Here is a 20,950-nt window from a genome sequence, read left to right on the forward strand (position 1 = left end):
TCTTAACAATTGCTATAAATCAATTACTATAAAAAATTAAATACTTTGGAATAAACAAACAAAGATGTGAAATATCTCTAATGAAAATTGCAAAACATTAAAGAAAGAAGTATAAGAAAACATTAAAATATGAAAAAACCTTCCATATTCATGGATTGGAAGAATCAATATCATCCAAATGTCCATACTACTGAAAACAATTTATAGGTTCAATGTGATCCCAATAAAAAAACCAACAATATTTTTCTAAGATCTAGAAAAAAATGATGCTAAAATTATAAGAAACACAAGAGACCACAAATAGCAAAATCAATCGTATACCACAAAAAACAAAGTCATTATACAATCTTATAAAACAAAAACAAAGGCAGTTAAAAGCAAAACAGCCTGGTACTGGCACATAAACAGACATTTAGATCAATGGAATAGAACAGAAACTCCAGAAATCAATCAACGTATCTACAATCACTTGTCTTTGACAAAGGAGCTAAAATCAATCTCTGAAGCAAGGAGAGTCTCTTCAACAAATGGTGCTGGGGAAATTGGAGCTCCATGTGCAGAAGTAAGAAAGTAGACCCTTACCTTACACCTTACACAAAAATCCATTCAAAATGGATCAAATACCTAAATCTATGACCTGATACCATCAAATTACTAGAGAACATTGGGGAAACTCTGCAAGACTTAAGCATAGGCAAAGACTGCTTGGAAAAGACCCCAGAAGCACAGGCAATCAATATAAAAATTGACAAATGAGATTACTTCAAGCTGAGAATCTTCTGCACTGCAAAAGAAACACTCAGCAAAATGAAGAGGCAACTGACAGAATGAGAGAAAATATTTGCAAGCTATACAACTAATAAAGGGTGAATATCCAGAGTCTATAAAGAGCTGAAGAAATTGGGCAAAGGACATGAGTGGGCATTTTTCAAGACAGGGAATTCAAATGGCCAACAGACATTTACAAAAATGCTCAGGATCACTGGCTATCAGGGAAATGCAAATAAAAATCACAATGAGGTTTCACTTCACCCTAGTTAGAATTGCTCTCATACAGAAATCAATAAACAACAAATGCTAGTTGGGGCTGGCACTGTGGTGCAGTGGGTTAAACCCCTGGCTTGCCACACTGGCATCCCATATGGGTGCCAGTTCAAGTCCTATCTGCTCTACTTCCAATCCATCTCTCTGCTAATGTACCTGGGAAAGCAGTTGAAGATAGCCCAAGTCCTTGGGCCCCTGCACCCACATGGGAGCCCTAGAAGCTCCTGGTTCCTGGCTTTGCATCAGCTCAGCTCCAGCCATTGCAGCCATTTGGGAAGTGAACCAGTGCAGGGGATACCTTTCTCTCTTTCTCACTCTCTGTCTCTACTTCTCTCTGTAACTCTGTCTTTCAAATAAATAAAATATTTTTTAAAAAAAAATGCTGGTCCACTATTGGTGGGAATGTAAACTGGTGCAGCCACAGTGGAAGACAGTATAGAGATATCTTAGAAATATGAATATAGTCCTACCATATGATCCAGCCTTCCCACTCCTGGGAATTTGTTCAAATGAAAAGAAATCAGCATATGAAAGAGTTACATGTACCCTCATGTGCATTGAGGCTCGAAGGAAGGAAGGAAAGAAGGAAGGAAGGAAGGAATTATGGTATATATACACTATGGAGTATTACTCAGCTGTAAAAAAAAATGAAATACTGTCTTTTACAATAAAATGGATGCAATTAGAAACCATTATATTTAGTGAAATAAGCCAGTCCCCGAAAGACAGATACCTTATGTTTTTCCTGATCTGAGGTAACTAATAGAGTGCCTAAAATATAATTTATTGGAGGGAAATGGACATTTTAAGATTTGATGATGGTTTACAGCCCTTTTCTATTGAAGAACAATGTTTTGGTTTGGTTTCGTTTTTTCATCAGACTATTTGCTGAATCCTTTTACCTAGTGTAGGGTTAACTTTACACTCATCAGGTAAATTGTGTGGGGAGCAATCCGGACTAGACTGAATTACTGGAATTAAGACTTATTCTATGCATCTGCTCTCCCACAATATGGCGCTGAGAAGAGAAGTAAACAGCTTCTACACAGCTGCCTCCAGTTCAGCTAATAAACTGTAGGACTTGCTCCTGATTGGAGGAGAGCAGCGTACTCGGCGTGTGGGCAGCCGAGTTAGGATTGGCGGAGCAGGACTATAAAGGAGGAGAGAGACGGCATGCACCGGGGAACATCTAAAGGGAACATCTAGCTGAAGGAACACCTGTGCAGCCCCCGAAGAGAGCCGGCCGGCGGTGTGCCGCTCCCCTGCGGAAGTGGGGAATGCGGCCAGGGGGAACTGCCCTTCCACGGAGGTGGAAGGGATAGTAGCCAACCCGGGAAGAACCAGCAGCAAACCCAGGGAGGGCCGAGCAGATGAAAGAACAGCGCAGGGTTTAGTGTCGTTCCTCCACGAAGAGGGGGAGCGACAAATTGGAAGTAGATCTTTGTAAAAATTAAGGGTAGAGGGGCCGGAGCTGTGCTGCAGCGGGGTTAACGCTCTGGTTTGAAGTGCCAGCATCCCATATGGGCGCTGGTTCTAGTCCCGGTTGTTCCTCTTCCAACCCAGCTCTCTGCTATGGCCTGGGAAAGCAGTACAAGATGGCCCAAGTCCTTGGGCCCCTGCACTCACATGGGAGACCCAGAAGAAGCTCCTGGCTTGGATACGCCTTCAGACTGGCACAGCTCAGGCCGTTGCGGCCATCTGGGGAGTGAACCAGTGGATGGAAGACCTCTCTCTCTGTCTCTACTTCTCTGTAACTCTGTCTTTCAAATAAATAAAATAAATCTTTTAAAAAAAATTTAAGGGTAGAAATCGGAGAGGGAAGAGGAAGAAGGATTAAAACATGTGGGGGAGGGAGGAGAGGGTGGACAGTATCACTATGTTCCTAAATCTGTATATATGATATACAGGAAACTTGTATAACTTAAATAAAATGTTTTAAAAATACAAGAATTGCAAGTACAAAAGACTTTCTAATGATAGTCTTTTACAAGGTCTAAACTAGTGCAGAGGAAGTTTCTTAGTATTGGAAACTTCTCTGCCTCATTCTAGAAAGTAGGAAGCTTCTGGCTGCCAGCAATAGAATATCTGTCTAAAAGTGGCTTAAACAATAATATCCAGGACCCACCATGACACAAAATATGAATGGACCTCCTGGGAGTTACATAGCATAGAGGTTTTTCTAAATCTATTTATATTATCACTAACACAAATCTCAGAAGTAGAACCGATGCAGGTTGGCTGATTTAGCAACTCACCAAAATCCTTTAAGACCTACACTTTTTCATCCTTTCATTCTCCATCCACAGTAGGTTGGCCTGGTCTCATACTTCCAAGATGGTTTAGAGGGAGAAAAAATTTTCTCAGAAGAAAACATTACCTCGCATCTTCTTGATCAGAACTGGGTCACTTGCCCACTCCAAAGCAAAAATAAATGGGACTGGATGAATCTAAATTCATATTTTGGGACTCAGGAGAGATCCTACCTTCATTGTACACATCACTACCTACAATCTGAACAAAATTGGGGTTTTCAGCAAGGCTGCATTGGCAACTAATAGCATTTGCCATATCACCAAGGTTATCATACAAGGATCAGTACGGTCGTGGACGGTGGTGTAGCAGTTCAGAAGCCTGCTTGAGATGCTCACATCCATATCGGAGTGCCTGGGTCTGAGTCTGGGCTCTCCTTCTGATTCCATATCCTGCTAATGTGCACCACAGAAGACACAAATAATGGTTCAAGTGCTTGGGTCCTTGCCACCCAAATGGGAGAATCAGATTGAATTCCCAGCTTCTGGCTTTGGCCTGGCCCAGTTCCAGCTGTTACCGGCATTTAGGGAATGAAGCAGCTGATAGAAGATCTCTGTCTTTGTGTGTATATATCTCTTTCTCTATCTCTGCCTTTCAGATAAATTTATAGATAAAAGATTTTTAAAAAAGAGACGAGTCACTAATATAATAGAAATATATATATACCAAATATATAACTATACATATATATAGGCATATCCACATATAGATAAAAACAAACAAGCTTATATTATACCTTGAAAGAAGTTTTTCTGTGAAAATGTTCGAAGTGCAGTCATATAGTAAAAAGAAAAAAGTGACATTAAAATTCAAGCTTTATTTTCAGGTTATTATATGTCAAATATGTCTCAATAAAGCTGTTAAAGTATTCAAACTGTTATTTGTTTTTAAATATTTTATTTATTTATTTATTTTAAGAGGTCAAGTTACAGGTAGAGAGAGAGGGAGAGACAGAAAGAGAGTCTTCCATCCTCTGGTACACTCCCCAAATGGCCACAGTAGCCAGAGCTGGGCCAATCAGAATCCAAGAACCAGGAGCCAGGAGCTTCTTCTGGATCTCCCACACAGGTGCAGGGGCCCAACACTTGGGCCATCTTCTACTGCTTTCCCAGGCCATAACAGAAAGATGGATTGGAAGAGGAGCAGCCAGGAATCAACCGGCACCCATATGAGATGCTGGCACCACAGGCAGAGGTTTTAGCCCAGCGCCAGCCTCTCAAGTTGTTATTTCAGGTAGAAACATAGCCGTTTTACCTGATCAATGTTTGATTAAAACACAAAGCTCTGGAACTGGGTGAATTCAACATTAGAGGTATTATTAAACAGACAAAAAATGTTCAGGTAACATGTTAGGAAGGCAAGGTATATCAGATGCAGAAGTTAGTATCTTCCCAATACCTTCTTTTGAGGAAAAAAGTTGGGGCCTGGAGAGTAAGTAAAATATTTGTTGCATATAATTGTGATTCAAAGTATATTCATGTAAAACTTGATGATGGGACAGGCATTTGGCACAGCAGTTAATATAGGTTTGGATGCCTGCATCCCATATTGCAGTTCCGGCTCTGCTTCCAATTCAATTTTCTGCTAACGTGCACCCTGGGAAGGCAGCAGATGATGACTCATGTACTTGGGTCCCTACCACCCGTGCAGGAGACCTGGAAGGAGTTCCAGACTCCTGGCTTTGCCTTGCTTCAGCCCTCAAATCTCCTCAACACATACCTCATTCCTGCTGCCAGCATCTGGGAGTGGTCCAGCTGATAAAGATCTCTCTTTGCTGTATGTCTGTCTACTCTCTGGGGTTCAAAGAAAATGAAGATTAAAAAAACTGGTGGCTGGCGCCATGGCTCAATAGGCTAATCCTCCACCTAGCGGCGCCGGCACACTGGGTTCTAGTCCCGGTCGGGGCACTGGATTCTGTCCCGGTTGCCCCTCTTCCAGGCCAGCTCTCTGCTGTGGCCCGAGAGTGCAGTGGAGGATGGCCCAAGTGCTTGGGCCCTGCACCCCATGGGAGACCAGGAGAAGCACCTGGCTCCTGCCTTCGGGTCAGCGCGGTGTGCCAGCTGCAGCGCTCCAGCTGTGGTGGCCATTGGAGGCTGAACCAACGGCAAAAGGAAGACCTTTCTCTCTGTCTCTCTCTCTCACTGTCCACTCTGCCTGTCAAAAAAAAACAAAAAACAAAAAACAAAAAAACAAAAAAACAAAAAACAAAACAAAACAAAACAAAAAAAACACAAAAAACAAAAACAAAACAAAAAAAAAAAAACTGGTGACATTTTTAAGACCAGAAGCAAAGTTTAAGCATCAATAACTTAAGCAATGTCAGATAGAAAACATTAAATAGGGGGAAAAAAGGAAATTGAACTGAAGAAAAAGAAACTAAAGGAGAGCAGTAAAAATACTTTTCAAAAATTGAGTGTACCTAACCCCTACAAAAATATCAACTAAATATAAGTGATATCTATGCTTTCAGAACTACTACAGTCATATAATACTTATTTCTTGGAAGTTTTTTGATAGTATCAATCTGCCACTAGAGAAATTAATATGTCACACTTTATTATTTATTCTACATTAAATCATTGCAGCAGTAATCAAATACATATTGTGGGTTTCTATGCATGTTCTGATCTATGATTTTCCTTTAGTTCTATTATTTTTACTGATATGGTGGCTTTCCTGCTACCCAGAATGGATTCTAGTAATGGAGAGGTTGACTTTGGTTTATGTAATACTTTCACTTTTTAATAACATGCTCACAGATTCCACTTATTTCAATTCCTGCCTTCCTATTTTTTTGTTGTTTATAATGCCAATTACAAATTCTGTGGGGGGAAAAATAGGTCTAACACTGAGAAATTGTCTGTAATTATATTGTGATTTGTACTGTGACTTTTCACTGTTTCATATAACTCAGTTTATGCTTGTTAATCAGAAGTTTAATAGCAAAAAAATTGCAACTTATTCCTTCTGGGGTACATTTTCTAATCCCATCCTCCACATTCATCTCTCTTTGATGCGGACTGAACTGACACGTATTTTTTTGTGTCTACATGTTGGATGCATTCCAAAATTTTGAATGCAACAATCTCAGGTAAATGTTTTAAATGACATTTTAAAATTCATGTTTCACCAAAAAAATTCTCAGATGGTGGCTGTGGTAGGTAGCATCTAAAATAGCTGCCACTGATGCCTTCTTCCTGATACTCACACACTTGAGAAATGCCCTCCCTCTGATGGTGGCCAGGGCCCAACAACCCACTGTTAATGAACAGAAAGTGGCAAAAGTGAGGAGATGCCGCTTCTGAGATTAGGTGGCCAAGACATTGGCTTCCATCTTGGGCCCTCCCCCCTCACAACATCTATCATTCTGGGAGAAGCAGGTATTGGGTTGTGAGCAACCTGTGGCATGGAGATGAGGCCTCTAGTCCACAGCCAGACAGTAACTGGGTACTCAGTCCCACAATCCACAAGGAGCAGAGCCCTGCCAGCAACCACGTGACTGACCTTGGAAATGGATCCTCCTCTAATCACACCTGTAGTTGATATCCAGGCTGTAACTTGAGAAATGATGAGATAGTAAATGTTTTATGTTTTTAGCCTCTAAGTCTTGAGGCAACTTGTTAAACACAAATAAATATTAATATGGTGACCAACTCATACCCCCCCAAGAAATGTGCATTGAGAAATTTGGCAAATATACTGTCAGCTCTAAAAAATAGAGAGAAAAAGAGGTTCAAGGTTATCAACTCACACTTTTGCAGTTGCCTCACTCCCTTTGTTTTAACAATCAGGTAAGGATGGAGTAAGCTGAAAACCATTAGCAACTCTCTGGCTTCTCCACCACCATACTCTCATAATCTGTCCAAAAATAGAATTTGTTAAGGGTATAAAGGTCAAACTATTTTTTGTCTATTTCACTTTTATTTTGGCAAAGAATAGATAACATAAAATTTAACATTTTTAACCACTTTTTAAGTATAAAATTTAATGATACTAAGTACATTCACATTGTTGCACAACCATTAGCACCATCTACCTCCCCTTCTTCTTCTTTTTTTTTGTTCATGTATGTGTCTCAGCATCTAGAAGAGCACATACAATCATTTAATACATACATACATACAATCATTTAATAAATATTTCTTGAAAGAACGAATCAATTTTTATCTTCTAGTGATACCCAATCCTTGATTCATAAAATTTTCCGAATTGTTAGGAGTAACTCACAGCAAAATTATAGAAAGTGAACATAATTACCAGAGCTTTAACCCCCCAAGGGGAGAACATTCCAGAAAGGCAAGAGAATACAAAGCATGAGATAAACAATTTATGTAAATCTGGGAGTACATGCCTGTGGTACGTAGCTTCTTCTTCTTTTTTTTTTTTTAGGTCTTTTTTTTTAACTTTTATTTAATGAATATAAATTTCCAAAGTACAGATTATGGATTACAATGACTTCCCCCCCATAATGTCCCTCCCACCTGCAACCCTCCCCTTTCCCACTCCCTCTCCCCTTCCATTCACATCAAGATTCATTTTCGTTTCTCTTTATATACAGAAGATCAGTTTAGCATACATTAAGTAAAGATTTCAACAGTTTGCTCCCACACAGAAACATAAAGTGAAAAATACTGTTTGAGTACTAGTTATAGCATTAAATCACAATGTACAGCACACTAAGGACAGAGATCCTACATGAGGAGTAAGTGCACAGTGACTCCTGTTGTTGACTTAACAAATTGACACTCTTGTTTATGGCCTCAGTAATCACCCTAGGCTCTTGTCATGAGCTGCCAAGGCTATGGAAGCCCCCTGAGTTCACTGACTGATCATATTTAGACAAGGCCATGGTCAAAGTGGAAGTTCTCTCCTCCCTTCAGAGAAAGGTACCTCCTTCTTTGATGAAGGTCAAACTATTTTAAGATACCAAATGTGTGGGTTTTTCCCACATACCAACCAATACTCCAACCCTCCAGATACTAAATGGGTATCTACAACTCAATTCAATTCTGACATATTAATTTCAGCTCCCACAAGCCAAAGGCTCAGTCCCATAAGACTTCCCCCACTTTAGATACCAATCACAAATTCTGGGTCACCAGTATTGTTGGCAGACCTACTATAAGCCAGGGATCCCCACAACCCACTCCTCAGCTTCCATAATTTGCCACAACAGCTCACAGAAATCAGGAAGCCTCTTGACTTACCACCATCAATTGATTATACAGGCCACAAGTAAATAGCCAAATGAAACTGATGTACATGGCAAGGTGGTAGGTAGGGGGGAACAGGGCAGTGACAGGGAGTGTCCATGCCCTCTTCAGGGCTTGGCACCCTCCCACAGCTTTTGAGATACTTACTAACCTGAGGGCTCTCCATACTCTTTCATTTAGGGATTTACATGGAGACTCCATTATGTAGGCACTCTTGATTAAATTATTGACCGCTGGTGAATGGTAACTCAATCTCCAATCCCTCTCCCCTCCCTGGATGTAGAGCAGAAGCGGAAAGTTCCAACCCTCTATGACTTGGTGTTTCTGGTGACCAGCCTCCATGCTGAAGCCACCTAGGAGCCCTCAGTCAGGAGTCATTCCATTGGCACAGCAAGGCACCCTTACTACGTAGGAGATTCCAAGGTTTTAGAAACTCCATGCCAGGAGCCAAGGGAAAAGACCAAGTATCTTTTTACGATTTCAGAGGCCCATTTTAGTTGCCTTAGATTCAACAAAGGCAGCTTTTACTAAAGAACATAAATATAAATGTAATGTAATATAAATGTAAAACTAAAGAACATAAAATTAATGTTGAAATAGAAAATGAATACTTTGCATCTATGGAATATCATGGTGGTATGCAGACTAATGATTCCACAAAAATGTCCACATGCTAGTCCCTAGGACCTGTGAATGTGCCATGTTACATGAAAACAGAGAGTTAAGATTGCAAGTGGAATTAGATCTGGTAATCAGTCAACCTTAAAGTACAGAGATGATCCTGGATTATCCAGGGTGGCCAGCGTAATCTCAGAGTTCTTAAATGGGAAAGAGAAGACAGATGAGTCAGAGTCAAAGAGAAGGTTCCCAGAGACAGAGCCGTCCACGGCTGCTGGCTTTGAAGACAGAGGGATGCTCGAGTCAAGGAATTCCCTTTGTCTGTATTTTCAGGCCTTTCTCAGCTCCTATGATCATCAGCAAAATTAATTTTGGAGTGGTGGGCATCTAGGCAGAATAATAATTTCAAACTACTTCAAGTCTTTATTCTTTCAGTATTGACTCAGTGTTGATTGAGAGACTGAGAGTGATGTGCAGGAAGAGTGCAAGAGGGACAGTGCCTGGTGGCAGGGCTGATGTGGCTTCCACGCTCAGTGAGGATCCCCTCAGGCCCCAATTCTAAATGCCTCGCCCATTCAGTTAAACAACAGCCCCACTCAAAAAACAAGCACACAGAACTGCTTGTGTAATTTAGAACATATTTTGTTGCTGCTCCTTGAGCAAGCTTCCTTGAAGGTCTTCTGTCCCACACACATGTTTTTAAAGTGTCCTGACCTTACCTCCCTCTCCTGTCTTACTGCACTCTAGACACCCTGACCTCTTTAATGTTCTTCAAACTGCCCTGCAAGCTCCTGTCACATGGCTTGTGTTTCTGCTTCCTCTTTCTGGGATATTTTCCCCATTGCTCCCTCAGTTTTTTCAGATCTCCACTTAAAGTCACCGTAACAGAAGTCTTCCCTCTGCACACTGTACAAAATGCTCCTACCCCCCCCCCCACACACACACTCTGTCCCTTTAATCTGCTTTACTTTTTATGGCCTTCATCACTACTTGACATTTTATATACTTCTGCTTTATTGCCTGTATTCTCTACCAGAATGTAGTCTCTGCAGGAGCAGGTGCTCTCTTTTGTTCACTGCTTACCCCAGCATCCGGAACAATGTGAGGCAAACAGAAAGCTCTCAGCAAATATTTAATGATCAAATGAATGAACGCTTTCCAATGACTAGAGTCATCTCTCCCAGAGAGGTATTTTGTAATAGACTTTTTCCATCTTCTTACATTTGCAGTGATGTATAGAGTTTTCAAAGAGTTTGCGGGGAAAAACAGAATTAAAAGATTAAAATCAAAAATACAAACTTTATTTCTCAACATAAGCTCCATCAAGTTCAAGACATTTTATAAGTGATGATATCTGCCATTTAATCCATCCCTAAAGAAGTGGGAATTGAACCATGTCAGTGAAGTCTTTTATATGCTATTAACTGAAGAAAAATTGATGCCCTTTAAAGATATTTAAAGATTAAGAAACAAAAAGAAGTCAGAAAGTGCCAAATTAGGACTGTGAGGTAGATGCCCAATGATTTCCCATCAAAACTCTTGCAAAATTGCCCTTATTTGATGAAACAAAAGAGCAGAAGCATTGTCACAGTAGAGGACTCTCTGGAAAAGTTTTGCTTGACATTTTTCTGCTAGAGCTTTGGCTCACTTCTCAAAATACTCTCCTAGTTAGCAGATGTTATCATTTTTGGCCCACCTTAAACCATAAATTGGTAATGAATGCTCAGAGTATATAGTGTTTGGAGATTGTATCATTTTTTGACTGCTGAAATGAAGGATCAACAGGAATAACATTTGCCTGGGAGACAGATGTCTTCATGGTGTGCAGTCTCAGAAGAGTTCCAGAAAACTCTTGCCATCACCTTTGCTTTTGACCAGTCTGCTTTCTCTTTGACTGGATCACTTTCACCTTGTATTAGGCATTGGTTTGCTTGTGCTTTGTCATCAGGACATACTGATGTAGTCATGTTTCATTCTCTATTTCAATTTTTCCAATAAATGATTCAGGATCTTGACCCCACCTACCTAAAATTTCTACTGAAAGTTCTGCTCTTGCTTGAAGTTGGCTTGAGCACAACAGTTTGTGCTCTCATTGAGCAGAAAGTTTGCTCTAGACAGAACTGCATAAGCTGAACCAAATGAAATCTCCACGGTGTTGGCCATTAATTTCTGCCATTAATAATTGCTCCTCTTCATTTGGGGCTTGAAAAAGATTCATCTTCTCCTCACAAATTGATGTGGATGATCTACCACTTGTGGGTTTCATCTTCAACATTATCCAATCCCTTCTTAAAATGAATTATTCAGGGACTGGCACTATAGCATTATGCTGCAGTCTGCAGTGCCCACATCCCGTATGGGCACTGGTTCAACTCCTGGCTGCTCCTCTTCTGATCCAACTCCCTGCTAATGTGCCTGGGAAAGCAGTGGAGGATGGCCCAAGTCATTGGGCCCCTGCACTCAACTGGGAGACCCGGAGGAAGCTCCAGGCTCCTGGCTTCAGATTGGCCTAACTCTGGCTATTGTGACCATTTGGGGAGTGAACCAACAGATGGAAGATCTCTTTATCTGTCTCTCCTCTCTTTCTAACTCTTTTAAATAAAGAAATCTTTTTAAAAACTGAAAATTTCATTTGTAAACTGCTGACTTCTTCAGGTCATTGTCCTCGTAATTTTTTGTAAATAATCAATGATTTCACCATTCTTTTACCAAACCTTACCATAAATTTGATGCTCATTCTTGTTTCAGTGTTAACATACTTCATATTTTTCTGATAGGGGCTTTTTTCTAACTGATGTCTTACCTTCTTTAGTAACTCCAACTAGATACTGTTCAGACATGTTATAACAAGTCAGAGTGAGTTTATTTTGATGCAGAAAAAAAAACCTTGAAATCCTTAGTTTTTTCATAATATGCATTTCCATCAGCTTTTTGGAAATTATATAATCCAGGGATATGTGAGAGTTCAGCATCCATTAAGCTCCTTCTCCTTCAGCAGACTTTGAGGAATTACAAATTTGACCTGTGTACCCTTGCCAGAGAGTCAGTAACATTTGTTCCATTCATCTGACACTTTTCTCAATATTAAACAAGTTTGTTCATAAATAGTAGATGTTGTTCACGCTTATGTTAGATTGAATCCCTTTGTTCAAAAAAGGAAGAGAAGTCGAACATGAAAAACTGAATAAAGCACCCAGGCTTCATTTCTGCTACAAATCCACCCTCCAGAGCCAGAATTCCCAGGGCATTCCACCAGCACCTGACACTACTGAGATTACACAGTTTGAATACACCTGTTTCCAGGTATGTGTTAGTCTTGTTATCCCTTCATTCAGGAGTGTCCTGAGCAACATGTACGCAGAGCATGTGTTACCAATTTACTGCCACTGGAGTCATGGGAAATACACCCAAAAGATAATAATTTATGGGATTCCACTCTCCCTTTCTTTTTAAAGACATGTCCCCTAGGTTGAGGTAATCCATGATCTCTTCACTCTCAGATTCTACATTCATCAAAAATTCTAAGATATATGAATCCAGGCCACATGAGGGAGACAATATCATTCATGAAATGCACGGAAAATTTTGTATACTCTTTTCTGTCACAAAAGTAACATGGTCATTATAAACATTACTTTTAAAGTCAAACAATTAGAAATGAATGAAATAGGCCTGGCCCACTTCAACAGATTGTTGTTCAATCGCAGTAACATCTATTACTTTCCCTTTAATCACTTGGACCCCTGTGTGCTCCTACTAACAGAAAGCCCAGTATCTACCTCCTGAGATTTCCGCCTCTTCCACCCCTCATTTCACCAAAGAATCCCAGTCTTACTCAAGCAGAAATATCAGGTCTGCTGCTTCCAAGTGTCAGGTCATCATCACCAGTGAGTAGGTGACCTCTTTCCTGACTGATTTTCTCCTGCTGCTACCACCCATGATTACTGACAAGGAGGTGCTGGTCTACTGCCCTTTCTGTTTCATAACCTGGAAAAAATCACCTGAGTCCTTGGACCCTTCCTCAGCAATGCACACAGCCAGCTGACACACCTGTGGCCAAGTGTAGCCAGAGACAAAAAGGAAAGACTCAAAGAGAAGTTGCTCCACAAAAGACTCCCAATTAATGGCCCATGACTGGTGGTATGTTAAGACACTGTGTGTACATTTAACTCATGCACATTCACTCACATTTTCTCTGCCTTCTTTTAGTTATTGGTTACTATTATTGCAAAATGAAGCTTCAAGGTAAGGCAATAATCTTTTCCAGTGCCACTCATTTGCCCTTCACTGGAAGGCTACTGTTTCATATCCAATCTTTATTCTGATTGTATTAAGCTTTAAATGTTAAAAAAATTTCAAGAATTAAAGTTTCTGTCTTTTCCTAAGGAATATAAAAATCTTAGAATACACTTACTTGCTCCTTTTCTACTGTTCTCCCCACTTCTTGACTTTGCCATTTCCAAGGTTTCCTTTTTTGAAAATCTGAATTTAAAATTACCAACACTTATTTTCAAGTTTTTCATAGTATCCTTACATTTAAAACTCTTCTTAAATGACTACATTAAACTCTACAACCACAGTCTCAACAACTATGTAGATCTTACTTTAATGGTTTTATCACTCACCACTTCTCATATTTCTTTTTTCTTGAATAACTTTTATGACTCACATTTATTTTACTTAAATAATTTTCTTAAGTATATTTTTCTTGAAGAAGACATAAGTTCTTTCATATATAAAGTTGCCTTATCATTCCCCATATGCAAATGATGACTAGCTGGGTACAGATTTCTCAAGATACAATTCATAATCTTTTAAAAAATTGGGGGTCAGGCTTTGGCCTAGTCATTAACACACTAATGGGGACACCCACATCCCATGCTGGAATGCCTGAGCTCCAGTCCTGGCTCAGTTCCCAAGTCCAACTTCCCTCTAATGCATACCTTGGGAGGCTGTGTATGAAGGCTCAAGTAATTGGGTCCCTGCCACCCACATGGGAGACCTGGATTGAGTTCCCAGCTCCCAGCTTCAGCCTGACTCAGAACTGGCTGTTACACATATTTGAGGAAGGAACCAGCAGATGGAAGAGCTCTCTCTCTCTCTCTCTCTCACTCCCCCTCCCTCCCTCCTTCTCAAATAAATTAATTAATTAAAAAAATTTTTGACCCATTATTTTCAAGTACATAATGTTACTGGATAATAAGTCCAATACCAATTAGGCTCACCTTGCTTTATATGATACTCTTCCCCCAGATATTAACATAGCTCCTGCCCTCACCTTCTCCACAAATTTAATCTTCTCAATGAGGACTTGCTTATCCAACTCTTCATTCATTTAAATATAATATATTGACTTCAAAAGCAGAGAGAGAAAGAGAGAGAGAGAGAGAGAGTTCCCCTCCTATCCACTGGTTTGCTCCCTTCAGTAACAAGAGTCAGGCCAAGGCAAAAGTCAGGAGCTGGGCACACAATCCCATTTTCGCACACAGGTTGCAGGAACCCAATTACTTGAATCATCACAACCTCCCACCCCCGGCAGGGTATGCAGTGGCAGGAAGCTGAAGTTAGGAGCCAGAACCAGGAAAAACAACCAGGTATTCCGATGTAGGATGTGGGCATCCTGATTGCTATGCTAAATGCCAGCTCTCTTGGCCAACTCTTTAAAGAGAAATGTTAACATCACCTCCAACCCATTGCTTTATTTTCTTCACTAATATGTATTCCCTCCTAACATACAATGTAACTTATCCCTCCACCAAGATACAGTCTTCAGGAGAGTAGAGAGTTCTTTTCTTTCCTTTAGTTTTGTCTTACCCATGAGAACTAAAGCCTTGCTCTAAGCCCAGCATCCCTGAACTGTTAGTGATGTCTCTGGTTAATCTCACAGACCTAAAATTTTCCAAGGGGTATGCTGGCAGAGGAAATGCAAAGGGAATCAATTTCCAGATGTTTATTTAACAGAGGAACTCTTTCCCAAAACCAGAATCCTAGATAGTATGTCTGTGTTTGCCCTTCTCTTACTTTTTAATATAAAGGCACATACCACACCCATACCAAGTCTCTCAATGAAGCATTTCTTTGAGTACAAAATCCTCCAGATAGGACACCATAAATCTTTAGAGCTTCTTGTCTTTCCACTCATATGCACATTTTGGTTAAGAATAAAGCACTAGGGCAGGTGAGTGCTCACTTGGTTAATCCTCCACCTGCGGCACCGTAATCCCATATGGGTGCCGGGTTCTAGTCCTGGTTGCCCCTCTTCCAGTCCAGCCCTCTGCTGTAGCCTGGGAGTGCAGTGGAGGATGGCCCAAGTGCTTGGGCCCCTGCACCCACACAGGAGACCAGGAAGAAGCTCCTGGCTCCTGGCTTCAGATTGGCGTAGCGCCAGCCGCGGCGGCCATTTGGGGAGTGAACCAATGGAAGGAAGACCTTTCTCTCTGTCTACTCTCTCACTGTCTATAACTCTACCTGTCAAATAATAATAATAAAAAAAGAATAAAGCACTGGGTTATTAACAGAACATTAACTTTTTAAATTTATTCATTGATTTTATTTATGTGAAAGGGAGAAGGGGAGAGACCTCCAATTTACAGGTTCACTTTACAGCTAAGGCAGGGCCAGGCCAAAGCCAGGAGCCTGGAGCTCAATGTGAACCTCTCACATGAGTGGCCATAGGGACTTAGGAACTTGCACCATTCACCTGATGCTTCACAAGGTTTGTATCAGCAGAAAGCTGGACTGGAGAGTAGAGCCAAGGCTTGGACACAGGCACTCCATTGTGGAATGTGGGTGTCTCAAATCATGGTTTGACCTGCTTCACCAAACACCTACCCCTAAACACAGCAATTTGATCAAGAGTTTCTGCTAACTCCAGGGAAGTAGTAGGAATAATGAAAATTCTGGTTTAAAAATTTTACCTCTTCAACCTTCTATCTGCTGACAAAAAATAAAAATTAAAACATAAAAAGGATTTCTCTGAGTTTCATGGGAACAAAGCAAAGAAACAACCAATGAAGGATATTGAATGCTTTTTCCAAAAAAGCCCCCTCTCACATATCTAAACCTAAGCAATTCTTTCCAACTATTCTGTTGTTGTTGTTTTAACTTTATTTATTTGAAAGACAGAGATACACAGAGAGAGAAAAATCTTCCATCTGTCGGTTTACTCTCCAAATGCCCACAATACGGGGTTAGTGTTATACTTGCAATACCTACACCCATATCTGAGTGCTTGCTGGAGTCCTGGCTGCTCCACTTTTGATCTAGTTTCCTGCTAATTTGCTTGGGAAGTCAGCAAGAGATGATCCAAGTACTTGGGTTCCTGCCACTCATGTGGGAGACCAGGATGGGAGTTCTGATTCTTGGCTTCAGCCTGGCCCAGACCTGCCTATTGTGGCCATTTGAAGAGTAAATCAGTGAATAGAGAATTCTCTCTCTCTCTCTCTTCTACCTTTTAAATAAGTAAACTTAAAAATATAAAAAAAAAAATGTGTACAATAGCTATGGCTAAATCAAAATGAAACCAGCAGCCTGAAACTCAATTCTGTGGCAGGGACCCAATTACCAGAACCATCATCCGCTACCTTCTAGGCTGTGTATGAGCAAGAAGCTAGCATTGAAGTCGAGCTTGGATTCAAACCCAGACACTCCTGACATGGCATGTGGGTGTCCTAAGTGCAACTTAACCATCACATAAAATCCTGTCCATCTAGCTATTCTTAATATTTGTTTCTGAGACATGAAATTATTTATAAATAAAAGCATTTCAAAATGCCAAAGCTTAATATATTAGTATGCAAATTATCTACTGACACACCCAAATCTCTACAAACTCAGCACCTACAATTACACGCATGTGTTATTTCACAGTTGGTATATGTCAGGAGTCTGGTCAAAGTTTAACCACATCTTCTGTCTAGCGTCTCACCAGCTACAATCAGAGTGTTAGCTGTGCTGCATTAGCGTCTGGATAATTCACATCCAGTCTCTTTCAGGTTACTGGCAGAATCTATTTCCTGGCAGTTACAGGACACAGGACTTTGATTGCTGACTCTTTACTGGCAACAGGCCTCAGCTCTGTGGGTCCATAATCAGCTCAAGGCTACTAGCAGCTCCCTGCCACATAAACTTCCTCAACATGGCCAATCACCTCATCTGAACAGCAAGGAAAGGCTCTAGAGTGAACTTCCTAGCAAAAGTGTTCTATTCAATTATTTGATCACAGAATCACTTTGCTGTCATCTGTTGGTTAGGACTAAGGAAGGGAATTACATAAAATCATGGATCACGTGGGGTCACCTTAGATGCTGTCTACCAGAGATAGTAACTGACTCTTAATTTAACTGAAGTTTTTCTTGAACTACCTAACATTTTAAGATTTGGGGGGGGGGGCTGGCACTGCAGTGCAGCAGGTTAATGCCCTGGCTGAAGTGCCAGCATACCATATGGGCGCTGGTTTAAGGCCTGGCTGCTCCACTTCCGATCCAGCTCTCTGCTATAGCCTGGGAAAGCAGTAGAAGATGGCCCAAGTCCTTGGGCCCCTGCACCAGCATGGCAGACCTGGAAAAAGCTCCTGGCTCCTGGCTTCAGATCAGCCCAGCTCTAGCTATGGTGGCCAATTGGGAAGTGAACCAGCGGATCGAAGACCCCCCCCCCCCCATCTCTCCTCTCTCTGTGTAACTCTTACTTTCAAATAAATAAATTCTAAAAAAAAAAGATTTAGTGGATAAAAATTACACATGAAACTCTACAGTTTTTATGGAATTGGTGTATATTATTCAAAATGGGGTCATAATCTATTTTTGTATAGTCACACAATGAAATATTTACTGCACTTACATAATTCTGTTCTTATTTCATCTTTTTAAATGTTTAATATTTTCTATTTCTTTTTTAAAAAAGTTAAGTGGTGAGCTAATTTTTTAAAGATTTATTTATTTATTTATTTGAAAGTCAGAGTTACACAGAGAGAGAAGGAGAGGCAGAAAGAGGGAGAGAGGTCTTCCAACCACCGGTCCTCTCCCCAATTGGCCACAATGGCCAGAGCTGCTATGATCCGAAGCCAGAAGCCAGGAATTTCTTCTGGGTCGCCCACATGGGTACACGGGCCTAAGGACTTGGGCCATCCTCCACTGCCTTCCCAGGATATAGCAGAGAGCCGGATCGGAAGTGGAGCAGCCCAGTCTTGAACTGGTGCCCATATGGGATGCTGGCACAGTAGGCGGCAGCCTAACTCAACGACGCCACAGCACCAGCCCCTGAACTGATTATTTTTAACAGGACTATTTACATTTCTTTTTATTCAAACACATAGTTTTTTAAAAGCTTGATCATGATGTCAAACAAAATTAATGGAGTTAATTCCAATTTTATATATGACTCATATTTAGTTAATCCCAAAAGCTGAACACTAACATTATGAGCATATTTTTATCATACGCTCTTTCTCATAAATAAGTAACAAATATATCACTATAAATTAAGTAATCAGAAATATCAATTTGATTTATTACCTTCGTATAACTTGTTATAATATTAATTAATTATGTTAGATACATCATTTAAACTTGCCTGCTTTTAGTAATCTATCTTATAAAATGTATCCTATAATCTTATTTCAGTAATTTTATAATAGTATTTAAAAGGCACAACACATATATTTAAATTGGAAATGAGGTCATACTTTTTCTGATAGACAATAACTCTGATGAGAGCTGATGGGATTAATAAAAATGACTGATCTGCCAGGTAGTCAACTCCCTCCATTCTCTGAATGAAGAAAACTGTTATCTCCAAGTTTTAGATGAAAATATGATTAAATGATGTGATAATGTAAAAACATTTTATAAAACATTGTATTGGCAAAGGTATAAGAAATAACAGTATTTCAATTTTCCCAATCTTCTTTTGTTATATTGAGTTAATCAAGGTGTATCAGAGTAAGAGTAATAAGTATAATAATCATGTTAGGACTTAGTACAGCTATTTTGATACATTTCCCAGAAATTTGTGCAACAAAGCCTTCTGATGAATGGGCAACAAATCATTTTGTAAAGTCATGTGGTTTCCAATTAGTTTCACTAATCTAAAAGAGGCTCTAGTTAAATTTCCAGATAATAGATGAGTTTAAATAATTATTCATTATTTTGGCACATAGTTCAAGAATCTAATAGAAGAAATGGCATTGTTGTTGTGTAATTTTTTAGATTTTTGTTACTTATTTGTATAAATAATATTGCTTAGCATTTTATCTACAAAAATGAAAAAGTAGTAGAATTAACATAAAACTGTCTCTTTCCAGCAATAAGTAATAATCATTTACAGACATATAAACTAATGGGAGAAGGCAGTTGTTTCATTAGATATTGGATTTCCAGTAAAATTTTATATTTCATCCTTTTTAAAGATTTTATTTATTTATTTCAGAGGTAGAGTTATAGACAGTGAAAGAGAGACAAAGGTCTTCCTTCCATTCGTTCACTCCCCAAATGGCCACAATGGCTGGAGCTGCGCCAATCCGAAGCCAGGATCCAGGAGCTTCTTCTGGGTCTCCCATGCAGGTACAGGGGCCCAAGGGCTTGGGCCATCCTCCACTGCTTTCCCAGGCCATAGCAGAGAGCTGGATTGGAAGAGGAACAGCCGGGACTAGAATCGGCACCCATGTGGGATACCGGCGCCGCAGGCAGAGGATTAATCCACTGCACCACGGCACCGGCCCTATTTTATCTTTATTAAATATCAAATATGCATCAAAATTTATTATATTTATATTGTTTTGGTTATGTATAATACTATATATAATATTGTAATGGTTATAGTAACTCAAACCAAATAAAATTTTGTTAGCCCTCAGAACCTCAAATTGTTGTCAAGAAGACAATTATAGGGCCCGGCATTGGAGGGGGGGGGGGGCTGGTTAATGCAACACCAGTATTCTGTATCAGAGTTCCAGTTCAAGTCTCTGCTGTTACATTTCTGATCCAGCTTCCTACTAATGTTCTGGGGGAGCGCAGCAGGATATACCCCAAGTGCTTGGGCTCTTGCCACTCACATGGGAGACCTAGATGGAGTTCTTGGCTCTTGCCTTCAGCCTGGCACAGACCTGGCTGTTGTAGCCATTTGGGGAGTAAACCAGGAGATAGAAGCTTGCCCTTGCTCGCTCGCTCTCTCTCTCTCTCTCTCTGTGTTGTTCTGCCTTTCAAATAAATAAATAAATTTTAAAAAATCAAAAATTAAGACAATTATAAAATGTGATTTTCTAGGTTTTTTGTTTTTGTTTTTGCAGAGAAGTAGGGCACAGTAAACAATAAAAGATCTTATATGCTAAAAAAATTTATTCCATGAAGGGTAAATTCTGTGGAAGAAATAAAATATGAAAACGAGCTTGAGAAGGAAAAATAACTATGCAAAATTATAACCATTTTTAAGAAACTGGTTCACAAATACATAAAGTAGTAGATATCCAATCATTATGTGTTTAGATTTCACTGGAAATTTTTTAAAATTTTATTTTATAATGTTAAGAGATTTAAAATGTCAAAAAAGAAATCTGTTGCAATTATTTAACTTAAGATTAAAAAACTCAGATGCCAACTTAAAAAATAACATGTGGGGCCAGCACTGTGGCTCAGTGGGTTAAAGCCCCAGTCTGCACTGCCAGCATCCCATATGGGCACTGGTTCAAGTCCCAGCTGTTTCACTTCCAATCCAGCTCTCTGCTATGGCCTGGGAAAGCAATAGAAGATGGCCCAGGTGCTTGGGCCCCT

The 20,950-nt window shown here is 40.0% G+C and overlaps 1 long non-coding RNA gene across 2 annotated transcripts; it reads right to left on the reverse strand.

The window, feature by feature from the left end:
- Window positions 1–4,088: 4,088 nt before the first annotated feature.
- On the reverse strand, window positions 4,089–17,390 carry LOC138849347 (uncharacterized). 2 transcript variants are annotated; one of them, XR_011388079.1, is made up of 6 exons: window positions 17,113–17,390; window positions 13,600–13,667; window positions 10,269–10,401; window positions 7,106–7,212; window positions 6,859–6,911; window positions 4,089–4,106 (listed from the first exon to the last, which is right to left on the reverse strand). It is a non-coding gene; the product is annotated as an uncharacterized lncRNA (long non-coding RNA). The 2 variants fall into 2 exon arrangements; XR_011388080.1 differs by lacking the exon at window positions 10,269–10,401.
- Between the last annotated feature and the right edge of the window lie 3,560 nt (window positions 17,391–20,950).

The sequence above is a fragment of the Oryctolagus cuniculus genome, chromosome 4 (genome assembly GCF_964237555.1).
Source record: "Oryctolagus cuniculus chromosome 4, mOryCun1.1, whole genome shotgun sequence".
Lineage (NCBI taxonomy): Eukaryota > Metazoa > Chordata > Mammalia > Lagomorpha > Leporidae > Oryctolagus > Oryctolagus cuniculus.